The sequence below is a fragment of the Pteropus vampyrus genome, unplaced genomic scaffold (assembly GCF_000151845.1).
Source record: "Pteropus vampyrus isolate Shadow unplaced genomic scaffold, Pvam_2.0 Scaffold51, whole genome shotgun sequence".
In the NCBI taxonomy this organism is placed as follows: Eukaryota; Metazoa; Chordata; class Mammalia; order Chiroptera; family Pteropodidae; genus Pteropus; species Pteropus vampyrus.
This window is the reverse complement of record NW_011888832.1, coordinates 3,706,522-3,727,136: the sequence shown is the minus strand read 5'-3', so window position 1 is coordinate 3,727,136 and position 20,615 is coordinate 3,706,522.

Genomic DNA, 20,615 nt, shown 5'->3' with positions numbered 1-20,615 from the left:
TGATAATGATGTCGACCTCTGGTATCAAAGTCTCATAGCCGGAAAATGGCTATGTGCTAATTCCAACCATTATCCACCTACCCGGAGTCGAATCTCCCAAAGGGACACCTTCTCTGAGGCCGCCTCTGATGCGTTAAGGCCCAGGGCAGGGCTACGAATGGAGCCCACGTACCATATGTCTGGATATTTACGAGTTGCAAATCAAGCTAAAAGCTGTTAAATAAAATAAGTTCCATCCTCCCACTCTGGCAACTACATGATGACATAACTTCTTGACAAAGTTTTTCAAAATCATTTTTAAAAGATTGGCTTATGTTGCCTTGCCTCAATTAGGGACACTTTCGAAGGGTGGCTCCATAGGCTGGGCAGCGGCCTCAGCTGGAACAGAAGAGAGGACCAGCTGCCCAAGCCAGCCTCCTCGCTTCCTTACAAGAGCGTCTGCTGAGAATAGTCCCTCAGGAGCTATCTGAATGCAGCAAGTCCGTTCCCAGGGTACCCGGTTGAAGAGGACCGACTGCCCGCTCACATGTGATCAGCTGGAGACATAGGATCCTTCCCCTGGGGCGTTTCTGCCTGCAGGACGTCCTTCTGACCTGCACCTCCAGCTCGTGGGCCCACCTCCCTAGCTCACGCTGGTGTGCGCCTGATGGCTTCGATGCCCGGAGCCACAGCGTTAGGGGGAAAAATGGCTGTGGTTGCCTCCTCCTTTGGCAGTGTGCCACGTGAGTGCTCTCCCTCGGGAGATCAGCTCTGGGTGCCAATCACACTCAGCATTTAAAACAACCTTTAATTATGTGCAAAGAGAGAGTCCATGTGCCACTCGCTGGCCAGGTGTGTTTAGGACCTTTATTGTCATACATATCGCCGTAGCCTATTATTCCTCGGCAGACTGGACAAGTTTCAAGGTTAATAAAAATGTTCTGGCAAATTGTTGTTTTCAAAGTGATGGAAGGAAATGCCCCACTCGAAGCATACGTTTGACCCTTTGGGGGAGGAAAAGGAAGAAAATGCTCACGGACGCCTCATGCAGCTTGAGTTCTTTGGACAGCTCTAAATTGTTTGGCGTGCGTTCAGCTGCTCTCGGCACCCCAGAGCCTGGTTTCCCCGCCCCGCCCCCCAAGTCTCCTTCCCTCCACTTGGATGCGTCACTTTCGGTAACAATGATAATAATCAGTAAGTAATAAGAAGGTGCATTTTTTTAAAGTCGGGCCCAGCGCTGTGTTCTCCGTGGGTGACCTCGCTCAGTGTTCCGGGAACCCTGCCGAGACGGAACCCTGTGCGCCTCCACTGCATAGAAAACTGAGGTTTAAGGAAATCAAATAACTTGTCCAAGGTCACGGTGCAAGTGTTGGAACCCGGATGAAAACCTGGGTCTGTCCATCTTTAAACCACCAAGTACTGCTTTTCTTCAGCCACAGCTAAAGGGGACCACGTGCCGGCAGCGCCCGGCCTGCCCACGGCTCCTTCCAGGCTGACTTCCAGCTGCCAGTGCCTGGGTCTCTGTGCCCCGGGGTTGGCTCTCCCCAGCTTTATGGAGGCATAATTGACAAATAAAAATGTTATAGACTTAAGGTGTACAATGTGATGATTCGATACACATATACATCGTGAAATGATTAGCACCATCAAGCTAATTAACACATCCATCACTTCACATAGTTATGGGGTGGGGGGCGGGGGGGAGAGGTGTGTGGGAGCTCTTAGTAACTTCCAAGTCTACAACAGGGTGTCCTTAACCGAGGCTGTCACGCTGTCCGTCGATCGTCGGAACTTACTCATCTTATGACCGAAATTTGTACTTTTGATCAACAGCTCTCAATCCCGCTTCCCCCAGACCCTGGTAACCATCATTCTCCTCTCTGCTTCTATGAGCGTAACGTTTTTAGATCCACATAGAAGTGAGATCGTGCCGTATTTGTCCTTCTGTGTCTGATGCGTTTCACTCAGCATGATGCCCTCCAGGTGCATCCGGGAACTCAGAAGGCTGCACTACCTGTGCAGAGCGGGCCGGAAGTGCTGGGGGACTACAAACCAGGAAGAAGCCACCAACCAGTGATCTGAGTGTTGGTGTATAAGATTCCCAGCTCCCTCGCCCCCTGGGTGGGATAATTCTGAGGCCACGTGTGCCTCCTGGGGCTAAGCTGCAGCCGCGCACTGTGGTAGCTGACCTATCACGAACCTCGTATTCCATGAATCGCTCCCCCACTATCCCGCTGGTGTGTGCTCAGCATCTCCCAGGTAAGCTGCTGGCACTTAAATCCTTGGCTCCTTTGGAGCAATCTCAACTGAGACAAGGACTCCCTAAAAACACCCCTGGGGTTGGGATATCTACAACCAGTGGGCACTGAGGAAGGACGGGTATTAACCCTTGACTTTTGAAAAGTCTACCCCCAGTTACGTTGGCCCTGATACTAGTGACCCCTGGTCACTGCTCAACCACACTCGAGTAGACAGGAAAATGCTATTCTGGGTAAAATCTTCCCCAAAGAAATTTATGACCGGAAGTTACCGATTTAAGACTTCTAGAGCTGCTAAAGGTCATAAACAATCAGAGAACTCAAACCGGTGCCTCTGGGTGTGTCTTCCCCGTCCCCGTCGGGAATGGTCGTCCAGATTACTTAACCCCTCACACCCTCTTCCTTCCTGGCTCATCATCCATACACACTGAGCGATTCGTCATATTTTATCTTGTGAAAAGGAAAGTGTACTAGGTCTATAGTCAAAAGGCCTAGGCACCCATCTCTGTTACCTTAGCTTAAATACCTCATCTCTCCTGAGTCTGTTTCTCTATCTATTCATTCTTTCATATCTATTACCATTCATTCTTTCATCCTTCAGTCAAAAGACATTTTGGCCAGCTGTTATGTGCCAGCTATTGTTCCAGGGTCTGGAAATATGACATCGATGAGATCACATGCTCCCTGTCTTTGTGGAGCTTAGAGTAAAGCAGAAGAGACAGACACTAAACAAATAATAACACAACTAATCAGCTAATTAATCAACTATAATTGTGGTAAGTACCAGAGTAGGTGCTCTGGATGCCACGCCCACATCCCCTCTTCCCACCCGGAGACGGCCTGCGACTTTGGTGCACAGCTCCCATGCCAGCTGACAGCTTCCTCCTCTAAGCACTGAGGTCTCTATGCCTGAGGGTGACTTCTGGGGCAGATGACACACCCAGGAACAACTGATCGCTGCTGAGAGAAGGGAGTCCGTGAATAAATACCCCAGCTTCCTTGCCTCTTGACAGGACAAATCTGAGGCATGTTCTAGAGCAGCGTTCGGTAAACTTTTTCTTAAAGGGCCAGATACTAAATATTTTAGGTTTGTAGACCGTATGGCCTCTGTCACAACTGCTCTGCTCCAGACAATACATAAGCAAACGAGCGTGGCCTGTTCCAATACAGCTTTGTCTACAAAAACAGGCAGGTGGCCTGGGGCCATAGTTTGCCAGCCCCCAGTCTCTCAGAGGGTCCCCAGGGTGATGGGGGCCCAGTCGCCCACAGCTATGACTCACCTGTTAACCCACTGTTTGGCTCTGCCCGCTTCCCACCTCCCTGTACCATTCTCTCGCCCCGGCTGCTGGGCTCACCTCCCAAATACTGGTCTTAGTTCTGCTTTTGGGGAAACCCAAATGGAGGCCACGGGCTGTGAAGGAAAAGTGTAATGAGTCATGAGGCCACATAATGGGATGCTCCCCCAGTCTGCTGGGGTCGGAGGGAGCGTCCCAGGCCAAGGGAGCAGCATGCGCAAAGCCCTGCGTAGAGAGGAATCATGGCTGCCTTGACAAGCTGGGAAAAGACCAGGTGTGGTTGGAACCTCACAGAGGAGGAGGTGGGAATAACAGAACCAAGTGACCAGAGATGGGGGGAGGGGCCAGACCCCGAGAGGCCACAGAGCCACTCTAAGGCCTCAGGCCAAGATCCCTCGGCAGTGGGAGTCACAAGAGCACAGGCAGGTCGGTGGCACGATGTGATGCGTGTGCACAGGACCCGGTTCCAGGGGGCCACCAGAAGCTCCGCCCTCAGTCCCCCTCCCCCCCAAGCTCCCATTCACTTTGAATTTTACTCAGGAAATCAAAAACATCACCCTCAAACCAAACTCATGAACAGTTAAGTACACTCTATCAACAGGGGATACAGGAAAAAATAACCAATAAAAATACATAATAAAACAACTACAGAGCAAACAGAGCTGCCGCACGCAGTCCCTGCCAGGTTACTGCTCTGACTTGAAGTAGGATTTTGGAGCAAGATTATTTGATTCTTGCTGGCTCCCTGCCAATTATTTCGAAATGCCCTTCACGCCTCCTTCCTACTTTGTGTCTTCCTTGAAGTGAGTCTCTAAGTCTTCAACCGGGCGCCATGGAAAAACAGCCACTTCCTCCCGCCACCCCGACACAGACAAGAAAGGAGGAAATGTCACCTAGCGTTTTCTGTGTGTTTGTCTTCCAGATGCCCCTTACTTTCAGGCATGCAGGCGCTCCAGAACCAATTATTTTTTTCTTTTGAGGAATAGCCCTGTATTGCTAAAAAGAGTGTCCACTAGCCCCCGCCCCACAAGAACCCACCCCCTCTTTAGAACTTGAGGGTACACTAAATAGACACCCAGGGAAGCTCTTAGAAGACCGTTAGCACAGCGACCCGCTTGGCAGGTGACATTTCCTCGGAGAAGCTCGAGGGGCAGCCGTGTGGATGGCTTCAGTCTGTAATAGGCCTTCGGGTTATAGATCTCAGGACAAATTACTGCACTTCTCTGAAACTGAAGTCCTCGGCCCCAAGCCGCGAACATGCTTTCTGAGCACACCACGGGCATACTTTTCAGTCCCTCGGCCTTTGCCTGAGATGTTATCTGCACATACGAACTCATACGGGTTTGTGCTCGCGTGTTAACCAGCTTTCTTTGGGGTCGTTCATGAGGAAATGACACCGCTCCTACATGTAACATCGGGGCTGATGTACCTGCAGAACCGGAAGAAAAGTCGGCCCCTCTATCTCCACCAGAGGTACCACCTGCGTGCTGAGGTGGGCGAGATCTTCCCAAGTCTTTCTTTTACTTCTTCCGCTGTCCTTTGGACAAGGACACCCTGGATGCATTCCTAGGCCAAGTAGTTAGGGAATCGTGAATCCCTAAAGGGAAGGAAGCATCTCTTTGGCTAATGTTAGGTTTCTTTTGGTTGCAACCGACAGAAAATTCAGGTCACGGTTTTGCTTAAGCAGAAAGGAAATTATTAGGCAAACTCCGATGAAAAGACTAGAAATAAGGCTGGTGACAAGTACAGCTTTGGTCTTCTTTTTTTTTTATGGAAAATATGCTATTTATGACCTCTCCCGTTAATCATCAAATGTGGCGAATGTCGGTCGTAAGTTATATTTTAAATTAAATAGGTAATCAGACAAATTAATTAAAATATGTAGTATCTTATATGCCATTCATATAAACTTATTTAAAAATGCATGGCTTCGAGCTGATGCATATATATAAAATATGTGTTGTGTATAAATGTGAGCCAGTCCTCCTCCACGTGGCAGCTCTCTAAGTCTGTGTGCATCTGGTAAACCCTGTACAGAGCTGAGCACCTCTAAAGCCCATTGATCTTAGCCAAAGAACAAACTGATTTCAGGGGTGTATTTGCTAGCAATTCAGATTACACCTTGTACTTGAAGAGAGAAGCTGGGACAGATGCCAAACCCACTGCAAGCCACTGTGGTCCTTAAAATAGCACTTATAAGGGCTGTAGAAAATATCAACTGGATCAATCACTCAAGATAGAAGAGCAATTATAACTGTAAAATTCTCATTCAGCTCAATTTAATTGACAGTAAGAAAGGGACTAATCTTTGCCAGCTCTGCCATCAACCAATTAAAAAAATGTAATAAAAGTATAGATATAGAGATGATATATATATATATACACATATACATCCAAATCACAGCTCAATATATTATCACAAACTGAACGCATCTGTGTAACCAGCACCCAGATTAAAAACTACAACACAACAGACCATTCCCGATATCAAGGAACCCCCACCCACACCTCTTTGTACTCACTCTCCCAAGGGTAATCACTACCTTTTCTCCAACAGCATAGATGAGTTGTGATGTTTTGTATTCTACAGAAATGAACCATACAATAGGTCCTTTCGTGTGCTACCTTCCTTTAATCATTATGCTTGTGAGATTCATCATGCTGTTGCATATGGTTGTATATTATTCATACCCAATGCATAGCATTTCACTGTGACTATGCCACCATTTATTTATCTATGCCACTGTTGATGGGCATTTGGGTAGTTTCCACTTTATAGCTATTACAAATTATGCTCCTGTAAACACATTAGTACATAGCTTTGGTGATCACATGTATGAATTTCTCTTGAGTATATGAGCAGGAGTAGAATTGCTGTGTTGTGGGATGTATACAGTAGAGATTGCCAAACAATTTTCCAAAGTGGTTGTACCAATTTACACTCTTTCTAGCAGTGTTCCAGGTGTTCCATGTCTACAAACTCTCGGTGTTATATATTCTATGTTAGCCGTTCTGGCTGTTGTGTGAATGGTATTGTATTGTCATTTTAATCTTTGTATGCTGGATGACTAGTGAAATGTATCACTTTTTCATATGTTTATTGGTTGTTCAGACACTCTTTTTTCATGAATTATCTGTTCAGGTGTTTTGTTCATTTTTATATTAGTTCATCTTTCTTCTCTCTTCTATACTGATGTGTAGGAGTTTTAAGTATATTTTTATATGAGTCTGTTGTGGTTATACAAAATGTTCTGGGGTTGCTTTATTACGTTTTTTGATGGAAAGATGTTCTCAATCTTAATATACTAAAATTTATCATTTTTCCTTTATGACTAGCAATTTTTGTGTCTTATTTAAAAAATCTTTGCCTATACTGAGGTCATAGATATTTTCTCCTGTTTTTTCTCTAAAAGCATTAATGTATTGCTTTTCATACTTAGGTCTACAATCTATGTAGAATTCATTTTTTGTATGGTATGAGACAAAGTTCAAAATATATTTTTTCCACATGAATATCCAACTTACAACTGATAAGTTTTAATACTGAGTAAGAACAGCAGCTTTTTGGAAGACGCTATCAGGGGAGGTAGAGAGAAAGCCTGGTTAATTAAAAACATATCATTAGGGCACAAAGAGAGGTGTTTTCATATTTACACGACTGCACAGAGGGCTTTGTATAAAGGTCCCCTAAAATGAGGCTAAGTCTGCCTTTTCAATCTAATGACTCACCATGTTTCACCCAACGCATAAGATACAGTGACTTTCTGCGGCTGCTCAGTCACAACATGCTTCGTTCTGCTGCCATGCTTTTGCACATTCTGTTCTCCACGTGGGATGCCTTTCCTGTCCCTTGTTCACATCCTGCTACTGCTTCAAGACTGTTCCCCAACACCCCCTTGTCTATGAAGAGGTCCCTGATTCTGTTCTCGACAGTTTCTCGCATCACATATTTTGCCTGCTTCTACAATAGCAATTATCATACCTTGTTTTCATTAATTCTATGCCTCGCTTCCATTAGTTCATGAACTCTTTCAAGGCAGAGACTGTGATTTACCTTGGTATCTTAACCATTCAGCACAGTGATCGGCCCGTACAAGATAACTTAATTTGTTTCAGTTAAATAAATTGGACAAATGGGAATGCCATTAATAGGGGCATTGGAAGATGTAAGTGAAACCACACCATGTCTTAGGAAGTAAAAAAGATGATAAACATAAGGTATCATGGTAACATTGCCATTTTTGAATCGGAGAAGAAACTAAAATGAGCAGGGTAGAAATAGAAGCAAAGAAGGAGGAGAAAAAAGGAAAGAGACTACTGTTTTTATCCAGGATGGAATAACACCCACCATAAATTGCTATAAAACTGAATAAAATATGCAAGACGACTATTTTCAAACATTGAACAAAACGCAGCACAAAAACTGCGAGAAAGAAGAGATATATATGAGTTGAACCCCATGTTTACTATACTCTCTGTGTGGGGACAGTTTCCTGATCATGGCACAGAAAGGTAAATGAAGCCCAAGCAAACAGGGTGGTCCTGCTGAATTGAGAAGACAGAGACTAAAATTTAAGACTAATGAAGCCACTAAAGCTTGCAGGACAGACTTCGGAAAAGGAACCTGAATCACAAAGAGAAAGTCTTTAAAAGTTTGTATGGAGAAACTCTGCATGTGCCTGGTTAAAAACTGGATGACAATGAACAGGGCAAGACTCCACATGGCCCAGCAGAAAACAATTACTATGGCACTGGGACACATTCAAGGTGGAATGGACATTCTCACGATTACGAAGTAAATTAATTGCCAGGAGAAAACTCAACACTCTTTAATGGAAGACATCATAATTCAGATCCCTTAAAATATATCATGTACTATGTCCATCATACAAAAAGAAATTATTAGACATGTGAAGACAAAGGAAAATGTGACCCGTAATCAAGAAGAAATCCATCAGTAGAAACAGGTACTAAGATGACTCAGGTGTTACAATAACAGTCGAGGACTTTTAAGCAGCTATTACAAACATATTCAAAGACTTAAGCGAAAATATGGTTCTACTGAGTAAACAGGAAATTTCAGGGGAAAAAATTGGAGGTTTTAAAACCACTTAATTGAAATTTTTCTATTTGAAAGTTTTATTTTTTGAATTGGGGATTTCGTTGGTTAGGTTGGCCGTTATTAGGGGCTTAAATTGAAAAAAAATCATTGGTTTTTAAAACAGGGCAATGTCAATTATCCAATGAGATTATATATTTCAAAAATTTTTAAAAACTTACCAGAGCCTTTGTGACTTATAGGACAATAGCAAGCATTATGATGTGACATATGTGTGATTGCAGTACCAGAAAGAAAGGAAAGATTGAAAATAGGGTAGAAAATTTTTTTTTAAACATAATGGTATAAAATGATCCGAGTTTAATGAAAAACAGATCTAAGAAGCTCAACAAATTCTACACATTATAAATACAGAGAAACCACAACTAGTCACATCAAACTCCCAAAAAATGAAAAATAAAAAATAAAATCCTGAAACTGCTAGAGAAAAATGACACATTACATAGAGAGAAATAATGATAGGAATGTTGGCCAACTAATGAAAAACAAAGGTAGGCAGAAGACAATAAGATGACATATTTTCAGTGCTGACAGAAAATGTCAAATCACAATTTTATGTTCAGCAAAATATATCTTTTAAAAATTAGAATGAAAAAACAACATTGTCAGATAAACAAAAGCTGAGACAGTTCATCAAAAACAGACTTGCACTACAATAAATACTAAAGGAAATTCTTCATGCTGAATGGACATGTTGTACATAGAAACTGAAACTCAGATCTATAGGATGGAATTAAAAACACCAGAAATGGTGAATGTGAGGGTAAGTATAAAAGATTAGATTTTTTTTTCTTCTCTTAATTTCCTTATAAATCAAAAGAGGAAAGGGAAAAGGAGAAAAAAAGAGTAACGAAGTAAATCATATATAGTCAGAGAAGCTTAGAATCAAATCCCAGATCTGCCACTTATAAATTAGATGATCGTGGAGAAATAAATGGGGCTTTCAGCCAAGATGGCAGAGCAGATAAACGCTGGGCTCACCTTCTCCCATGACCATATGAAAATTACAACTAAATTACAGAACAACCATCATTGAGAATCACCTGAAGTCTGGCTGGACAAAAGTACTATAAGGACATACAGAAGCCACCTTGAGACTGGTAGGAGATGTAGAGAAGCAGACCAAGCTGGTTCCACATCCATGTATGGGGGTTAAATATCAGCAAGGCTCCTCGGCTGCGGAGGTCCCCCTGGAGTAGCAAGGGGTCCCAGGCCCACACCAGGATCCCCAGCCCAGAGTTTCAGTGCCAGAGAGGGAAGTCCCACAACATCTGGCTATGAGAATGAGTAGAGATTGTGGCTGAGTGAGACAAATGGTGGCTGGAATACCAGGCATTCCTCTTAAAAGGCCTGAGCATAAACTTACCAGCTGATGGACTCACTCACTCTGAGCTCCAGCACTGGGGCAACGGTTCGTAAGGCTTCAGGGACACACTGGGAGGAACTATCTTATCTGACATCAGGGTGAGAGCTGGAAAGGCAGCTTTCTCCCAGACAGAAGTGCTGGCAGAAGCCACTGTTACTTTGTTGAACCCTCCCACCACGTAGCCTACTCACACAGGTAGGCACCATATCTGAGTCTCCATCACCTGGCTAACAGCATCTGCCCCACCCTAGTAATAACCTAAGACCCCTCCTCACCCAACTAGCAGGCCCACCTAAGCCGCTTCCAGTGGCTTTTCCATACAAACAGTCTGTCTTGGCTCATGCTGCAGACTTTCCTAAAACCACTCAAAGGTTCACAAACCCCAAACATGCAGCACCTGGCCTCTGCATGCCCCGTACCTCTTGCTAAGCAGCGCTAAGTTCAGCACTAACAGCAGCTGGCCTCAGTTTGCAGCTTAACCTCTCCCAAGCACCGTCAAGCCCAGCACAAGTGATAACCATCTGCAGATCACTTTATACCAAGTAACCCTGAGCAGGGCATGGACAGCAACAGTCCCTGGACTGACACAGAGCCCCTCCCAAGAGGCCCCAAGACCAATACACTGGTGACAAGCTTCAGATCACACCAGATCATCACCCAGTCATCTCCACAAATGGCACACCCAAAGGGCATACTCAGCAGGTACCACAGCCCCATTAAAGTGAATCCTGCTTCATAGGGTCCGCCCCTGCATAAGAGCTCCTCCACTGTAGTCAGAGCAAGTCCTCACAATCAATCAGCCTGAGGGTCGATCCCTCTCACTGCCATGCCAACAATAATCAAGGCTCAAATACAACAGAAGGGCACACACAAGCCACACAAGAGACAAACCTGGAGCACCCAGTTCAGGTGACCAGAGAGACTGTGCCAATAGGCCCCCTAGGACACCAACTACATAAGGCCACTCTACCAAAACCGAGAGACACAGCATCTCTACTTAATACATAGAAACAAACACAGGAAGGAAGCTAAAATGGGAAGACAAAGAAACATGTCCCGAAGGAAAGATTAGGACAAAGCTCCAGAAAAAGACTTAAACAAAAAGACTTAAGCAATCTACCAGATGTAGAATTCAAAACACTGGTTATAAGGATGCTCAATGATCCCAGTGAAAACTTCAATGAAGAGAAAGGAAACATAAAAATGGAGAGAGAAAACAGAAAAAAAGAACCAGTCAGAAATGAAGAATACATTAGTGGGAATCTACAGTAGATTAGATGAAGCAGGGGATGGAATCAGCAATTTGGAAAATAAGGTAGCAGAAAATACCCAATCAGAGCAGCCAAAAATTTTTTTCAAAAAAATGAGGATAGTCTAAGGGGCCCCTGAAACAACATCAAGCATACCAACATCTGCATCACAGGAGTACCAGAAAAAGAAGAGAGAGAGACAGGAATTGAAAACTTATTTGAAAAAATAATGATGCAAAGCTTCCCTAACCTGGTGAAGAAAATAGACAAACAAGCCCAGAAAGTGCAGAGAGTCCCAAACAAGAGGAACCCAAAGAGGCCCACACCAAGACACATTATAATCAAAATGCCAACGGTTAAAGACAAAGAGAGAATCTTAAAAGCAGCAAAAACGGTTAGTTACCTATAAGGGAGCTCCCATAAGAATGTCAGCAGATTTCTCAACAGAAACTTTGCAGGCCAGAAGGAACTGGCACCAAACATTCAAAGTGATGAAAAGCAAGGACCTATGGCCAAGACTACTCTACCTAGCAAAGCTATCATTTAAAATTGAAGAGAAGATAAAGAGCTTCCCAGACAAGAAGAACCTAAAGAAGTTTATCATCGCCAAACCAGTATTACAAGAAATGTTTAAGAGACTTTTTTAAGAACAAGGGAGAAAAAGATACACGCAGACTGAAAATAAAGAGATGGAAAAATATATTTCATGAAAATGGAAACATGCAAACAAACAAAGCTAGGGTAGCAATACTTATACCAGACAAAATAGACTTTAAAACGAAGGCTGTAACAAGAGACAAAGAAGGTCCCAGTAATTTCACTTCTGAGTATTTACCTGAAGAACCCCGAAACACTAAATCAAAAAGACATATGCATCTATATGTGCATTTCAGCAATATTTACAATAGCCAAGACATGGTAGCAACCTAAGTGTCCGTCAACAGATAAATGGATAAAGAAGAAATGGTACTTATATATAAAATGCAACATCAGTCATAAAAAAGAAGGAAATCTTGCCATCTGCAACGACATAGATGGACCTAGAAGGTATTATGCTGAGTGACATAAGTCAGACAGAGAAAGACATACGATTACACTTATACGTGGAATCTAAAAAATAAAATAAATGAACAAGTAAAACAGAAACAAACTCACAGGTGCAGAGAACATTTTGATGGTTGCCAGAGAGGAGGATTTTAGGGGGATGGGTAAATGGGAGGAAGGAATTAAGAGGTACAACTTGGTAGTTATACAATAGTCATAGGGCATGTAGTATGACATAGGGAACCTAGTCAATAATATTGTAATAACTATGTATGGTGTCAGATGGGTACTAGCTTTATTGGGGTGATTACTCTGTAAGTTATATAAATGTCTAATCACTATGTTCTACACCTGAAACTAATATGATATTGTATTTAGACTACCACTGAAAAATAAAACATTTTTTAAAAGAGCAAAAATAAATAAAACAAAAACCAGACACTTTGGAGTCAGCAAAACAAACGCCAAGAGAAATCTCTTGCAGTACTGATTTACAAAAGAGAGAAAAATGTTAAGTAAATAATAATGAGATAAAAACAGCAGTACCTTTTATACATCCTAATATGATTATTTGATGGTATTAAATTTGAAAGTTAGAAACAAAGAACAACTTTCTGGAAAAAATTAAAATTATCAAAATTGACTCAAAAAATGATATGATTGTAGAAAGTTGCTTAACTTCTCTGAGCCATTTCTTTCATCCCTTATTGGGTTTATAACACTTGCCTTTCCATGGTTACTCAGAAATTGGGGAGAATGTCCGCACCGCACAGTGTTTAGCACAGTGTCCTGGGACGAGCGGGCACTCACTGAAAGGCACTGTTGCTACAGTGGATGTGAGGGGTTACCTAAGAAGAATCAAAAATTGAAGTTCATTACATTGATGAAGTTACTTAATCTATGGAAGACCTATATTTGCTGCAAAACAGAGACAACCACGGTTCTCTATTATGAGACTATTGCAGGAATTAAGTGATATAACGCATTTAAGACATTTGGCAAAATGGTTGGCATAGAAAAATGAGCAATAAATATTTACTTCAAAACTTGAAGTTCAGGACCATCTTCCTAAATCAAGGGTTTCTAAAGTCTTAATAACCTTTTCTTTATTTTACATTTCTTTTTCTAAAATAACAATCACAATCGCTCATAGTACTCATCTTGGTTTGATAGATTTCGGTCTATTTATTCAGAGACATTAAACTTCAGAATCATCAATCATTTCAAGTATTACAAATATCAGTGTTATGTATTTCATTTTAAAATCTCCAGAAAATGTGCGCCTTGAATACAGTTGGATTTTAAAGTGCGCATGAACTTTTGTCAATGACTAACGCAGCAGAGCATTGTACACTGTTTCTTAAACTTCGGTCTTTTGCTTACGACCTACCTTCATGAATGTTGCCATTATTTAGTCAATATCTTTAAATGACTCACTATTTTTCTACTTAAATTAATTTCAAAGGCAACCTGGGATACTGCTCTGTGTGGAGTACCCCTATGACATACCATAAATAGAAAATATTCACTAAAAAATAAAATTAGAGAAAAATCATGTTGGTACAATGGAGCTACAAGCTATTGCTTTCGGGGTCTCCTGAACCTGAGGATCTCTCGGTCTGTCAAGAGTGAGAAAGAGCAAGAGCTTAAGAGAAATTGATTAGCAAATGTTACCGGGGTATTAATACAATCGCACTAGCTCCTGAGACTTGAAATCACAAGAAACGAAACAGTTTAAAAGGGAATAACTTTCTCAATGTGCAATTCAGTTTTATTAATGATCTGCTCCTAAGCTTTTACTCTCCAGTATATATATATATAGAGAGAGAGAGACAGACAGACAGACAGACAGACAGACAGACAAGATGGGGTGCGGTCAAGGTGGTGTCCATTGTACACCTGAGACTAATACTGTATGTCAACTGTAATTGAAAAATAAAAACATTTTTTAAAAATGGAAATAACAGCACCTACCTCACAGGTTTGGGGTAAATGATAGCCAAAATCATATTCATAAGGCTCTTAGCGCAGTGACAAGCACATAGATGATACTCAAGAGATATTAACTATAATTTATTATATTATATACATAAGTATTATCCCATCTCTCTTATTTACTGGGAAAACACTGATGGACTCTGGTCATTTATCTTTCCTATCTGCATAGTGAAATCGGGGTTGGGTGACTCCTTTGAAGAGGAAGTCACCATGGTCTACAATTTTAACTTGTTAGTAGACTTTTTTTATAATTTTACAATTTCTGAATTAAATAAAGAAATAAGATCCAGTATTAAAAGATTGACATTTCCTGCCGCATGGCTTTCTGCATCTATTATTCTATTCTATTCTATTCTATTCTATTCTATTCTATTCTATTCTATTCTATTCTATTCTATTCTATTCTATTCTATTCTATTCTTCCGCTTGGGGGAGAGATACCATCTTCTACTTTTTACAGCTTCTCTCTCTTTCTCTTTCTCTCCACCCCTCCCTCTCATTTATTCTTTCTTCCTCATTCATTCATTCATTCATTCGCTCCCCTTCTCCCCTCACACACACACACACGTGCACACCACCACCAGCACAACTACAATGAGCACTTAATTAAAATTTTATATAGCGTGGAAGTCTCCTGGAACACAGACGCCACAGGTCCATCTCATTTTCAAAATACCTTATAAGAGGGAAAGCATGACTATGTGACACTGGTCATTTTTCTAGTTTAAAAACAAAGCTTTGATTCTATTGAAAATAAATTCTAGTAGCAAATTTTTAAAAACTTTTTAATAAATTTGAATTTAGGAAAACTTCAAAAACAGGACCTTAAATGTCTAGAAATAAGGATGTATTTACCCTGGTAAAAGAACCTAAAACTCACTACATTAATTCTGTATCTTTTCTTATTACTGACATGAGCTGTTAATTAATTACACTTTTTGCTATCAAAAACAAAAAAGAACAAACAACATAAAAAGAGAATGTTGTCATATCGTCGCCATATATCAGATATAATGTTTTTCCACTTTCATCAGATATTTAGAATTCATCAGATAAGTTAATATTTATGGAGCATTTATAGAAGTCTGTTAGAATAAATAATAAACCTAAAATCTTTTTTTAAAGTAAATCAAGAATCCTATCATAAAGTTGCCCATAATTTACTGCAGCAATATAAAACCAGAAAAGCAGTAAGCAGACAGGATTATATTCCATTACTCAGAATGTCTAACTACCCCCACAGGGTTGTTGTTGTTTTTTTAACAATGAAATAAAATGTTTTGAAAACTCCAGTTTATAGGACTCTTTTCATCAATGTGTGGGGGGCCATAAGTGATTATATATACATAGCAATGCATGCTAAAAGATTTTCTTTTCCCCTGATTTGAGCCTGAGATATTATATTTGCTAATATATTATTCAGGATTATGTTCTCTATATTCCAAATTGAGACTGATTTTCTTATGTCGTGCTTTTTTTTTTTTTTTATCAGTTTTAGTAAGATTATGCAAACTTCCTGACCACGCAGACTTCTATTTCTATTCCTACGTAATGGAATATCATTAGATATTCCCTGGCATTATCGAGTGATACAAATCCTTCTACGGGTCAAAAATTTCTGGAAGAAGGAGGTGAAATATGTCTTAAAAAAACCTTTCAGCATCAAGAGATAAAGAAAGTAAAATATTAAAAGTTGTTGATGCAAACATTTTTTTCGGTAGTACAGTAGTGACAGAAAGATAAAAGTATTTCACTATACACCAGCAGACCCGAGTATTGGTTAACTTTAGTTTTTCTCTTCCTTGATTCAAAAATATAATTTCATTTTCTCTAGATTATTGAAGTCTTGTTTCGATGATAACCATGTTCCTGGGAATAAGGGACTTAGATTCTTGTTCAAAGCACAGCATTTTTAAACCTCTGTGTTAATAACAGGCTGGACCATTTGCGAAGCTGATGTGGATTGAATGGACTGAAGTTTTTGAGTCATATAGGTAGGAAAAAGATCATAATTTGATCCAAAATATTCACCTGATAATATGAACACATATTATCTACAAGTTGCTGAGAAAGGAATAGTAATTTCAGCACTAGTTAGTGCTTATGTTGTTTTCATTTTTATTTGTGTTTTGGATTTAGTCTTCAATAAGCGACCTGACAAATAATTTTGCAGATTCATTGGACTAATTTTAATCGACTTGAGTAAAGTATAAGTTTGCAGGGTTTTTGTTGTTTCAAATTTTCACTAGTATTAAGTATTTGAAATGACAGCACCTATTGGATGGTGTTTTTTAATCCACTCTGTGAATTTCTGCCTTTTAGTTGGTGTGTTTAGATCATTTACATTTAAAGCAATTATTGATATGTCAGGAGTAAAATATGTTTCAAATATGTTCATGAATGTCATTTCAAGATATTAATATGAGATTAAGGGCTGAGAGAAATGATCTTCTGACCAATCAGACAGCAATTTCAGGTTGAGTTATAAAGCACTTTCTACTGCCCACTATGACAATAGCCTTTGGTTAACATGAACAAGCTGCCTTCACCCAGCCATGCCCTGATGTTACACCACTGGCTTAGATTGTGAGATGTTTTAAAAAACTGATAAACAAACCCACTACTTTATTTATTATAGGGAGGTTTTTGAGTACATCATCCACTACATTTACTGTCCCCTCTATAAATAGCAAATTCAAATTTTATTTTAGGCCTGACAAAAAAAGTTTTATTTCTCCTGGGGAACAAAAATGGATTTTTCTGTGGACAAATGATTTTGGAAATAGTAATTTTCTACAAATGATTTTGAAAATAGTAAATTTCTTTTTACTTTTTGCTTTGGCTTCCAGGAAGCTCAGCACCAATCTTTAATCTTAAAATTATAAACTTAGAATTGATTTACCACTCTCACCCTTTGTTATTGTGGTTTTATATTCCACTTCGCATTATAAAACACCAGAAGATTGTATTATCGTTGCATTCGGCAGGCAATAATCTTTTACATATACTCACATGCATACCTTTTCAAGAGCTCTTTGTTCCTTCTTGGAGTTCTGCCTGTTCCACTGGAAATACTTCCCTTCAGCCTGAAGAACTTACCCTTTCACCTTTTGAACATTTCTAAATTGCTTCTAGGTTTTGGTTAACATGAACAAGCTGCTACAAGAATTTATGACTTCTCTTGACACGTCTTTTCTTTTCTCTTGGATAAGTACCTGAGAGTAGAATCTCTGTGTCTTATCGTAAGTGCATAGTTAATTATATAAGAAATTACCAAATGTTTTCCAGAGTTGTATCATTTCACATTCCCACCAACAATGAGAGCTATATGAGTGGGTCTATCTCTATTGGCTATTGTTTCTCTTGATTATGGATCAGATTTTCCTGCTTCTTCTCATGTGTTATATGTTTATTATATGCCAGACAGTCATATAAAATAAATTAGAGACTATAGTTGGTATTAACTTTTTATTGTCAGGGAAATTGGTTGAGGAATTGATCACCTTGATTCAGTCAAGAATTGAGATTAGTGGCTGGGTTGTAACTAAGTAAGTATGAGTCCGCCTCTGATTTCAACTGTCTTGAGAGCAGAGACATGATTTGTGGTCATTGATGGCCTCTTTCACTAGCAGAATTTTCATGTCTAGGCACTGTGAGTCCATCAGCTCTCTTGCTGTGCCAATACTCAGCATAGGTCCTATGGAGGAAACCTGATGGACACTGAAAACTAGTTCCTTGATCCAGCCCACTTTTGTGAACTATGTTATGTTAATATGATTTATTCATTTTAATTTTCACCAGTTTTTATAATCTATATTTCAATAGACTTCTTTTCTATTTTATTTCTTATTTTCTTAAGTTACTTCAAATGTTCGTCGACCAAGACAGTCAGAACCAAGATAATAGTTATAAAGTTAATCTAAGGTTACTGCATTAACTGAATCACATCACTGTGTTTTTAAAGTTGTTCTCTAAGCTCTTCAATCTTCTCTAAGAAACCACAACAGAAGAAACTTTTTTTTTTTCATTCAACCTTGGTTTTTCAAGATCTTTGTTAGAGTCTCAAGAGTTCTACAAGAACCAACATATAATTTATTAGCAGAATCTACAATGGATGGGCAGTTGTTGGCTACTGAATTGAAATCATTTTTCTGAGCCAGTCTCTTTGATGAGAAAAATGAAGAAAACAAAATGAGATACTTAAAAACTAATAGAAATCTTGAATATAATAACTACTGACAAAGGCAATTAATGAACAGTTTAAAAATTTTTAATAGACATAAATGAAAATGTTCAAATGACAGGCCCCAAAGAAGGACATTTGTGAAATTTAACTATTGTATTACTCCTAATTATTTTCCCTAAATCAGAGAGAAAATTTTACAACTTTTTAAAAAGTCCTATAAATGATCCCTGAGTTTATCAATAAGTAAATACAAATTAATATTGTTTCTTGTGTATTCTTAATTGAGCATCCCTTTGCTATCATATTGTCCCAAATGCATTCAGAATCACATGCCCATGTTTCATTACATGGAGAAATGGGGGAAATCAGACTAGAAAGTTCTTTTCCATTGATTAAGGAAGTCTGTAAAAGGGAGAAGAAACACTCATTGAAACTTCACAAACCACGTTTCTAGGACACTCTTTACAATTCCCAATGTTTCTATACAGTATATTAAAAAATAGTCTGTATAGAGACCCATGCAGCCTGATAATACTTATAACATTTTCAAAGATCACATTCTAAGGGAAAGAAAACTATTCTAGAACCTAGCAGGGGTTCATTTAAGGGCAAAGAGCATTTGCCATATATTTCCAGCTATGCGCAATCGTTCCTACACTGGCCAGATTTCTATCTCAGAGTAGGGAAAACTGGGGTTGTGGGGAGAAGTGGAGTACACATGGCAGTGATCTTGAAGAAGGTCTTCATGGGGATCTTAATGTTTGATGACCTTTTAACTGGTTGGGATTCAAATACAGTAAAAGTAACAGTAATCTCTTTCCTTTGCCAATAATTGCTTAATCACTCATCTGCCTATACCAGTAGCATGTCTACAATCTTCCTCTGTGGGCTTCTACTTAGTTATGCATAAAACCAGGGTCTCATTTGGAAGCGCTGGAAAGCTTCCCAGGGTTGTCATAAATACCCTTGCCATGTGGAAACAACGTCACTCTTGAACGTTGGTCCTGTGCAGTCACACACCTATCTCGCAACCAGTGTGTATAGGATATATATGTAAGCAAAACACCAAGACCATGGTGACCTTGCCCCAAGGTGAGCTGGTGCTGGCTTACAGACCTCGTGTTGGATTATCCCAGTCTCTCAGGGGGTTCCAGTAACACTGCATTTCAAAGGGAGTTGTTCCTGTGACATTTGTTAGAGAGTGCCTCTTTCTCCCAGGAGGCTCAACGGTCCCTAAGCCAAGTGCCTACCTCCTCCCGCCGCTATGAGTTCTTTGGGATGGGCAGTCTTTGCCAGGCCAAAAGAAATCCTGCTAATTTGCTCTTGGGAGTGACTGATTACCTTAAGCTTATGTAACTACAGCAAGCCTTCAAGAAGAGACTTTTGCCTCTCTTCAGATAGGATAGCAACTGAAAATTTCACTTATAAAAAGAACCCCAAGTGTTTGTCCATGCTAGGAATGGTCACCTTCAGAAAAAGGTGGGAAGACATGTGCCTTTGGTGTTCCCACTCCTCCCAGTGCAACAGACCCATCCCAACCAGTTTGTTCTGTAGGACGTCTTGGCCTCCTCTCCTCGGTCCCATATTCTCCCTGGTCAGCACCGTCTCCTGGAGTCTGGTCCTATTCAATGTGAGCATACGGATAACTCCCAAATCTTACTCTCCAGCCTGGCTCGATCTCCTCAGCTTCAGACCTAACCCTTCTAGATACTATTACCTAGACAGCTCACAGACATCCCAAACTCACTGTACACGATAAATTCCTCCTGCGTTCCTTATTCACCCATGGGTGCCATGTCCCACCCACTACCTGAGCCACAAACCTGGGAGCCATCCTTGATTCCTGCTAGTCCCTCACCACGTAAATGCTATTCCCTAAATACCTCCCAAGCCGTGTTCTCGTGGTCAGCCCACTCTCGTTACACTTTCCTAAGTTACCATGATTTCTCGTTTGGATCACTCCAACGGCCTCTTTACTAACTACCAAACTGCCTGCTTTTTCTCTCTTTAATTGATCTTCCACCTTGCAGTCAAAACGATCCTTTCAAAAGGAGATCTGACCTCCCACCCCTGCCCCCCAGCAACCTTCTCTATGGTACTTAAAGCTTGGTCTGAATTCC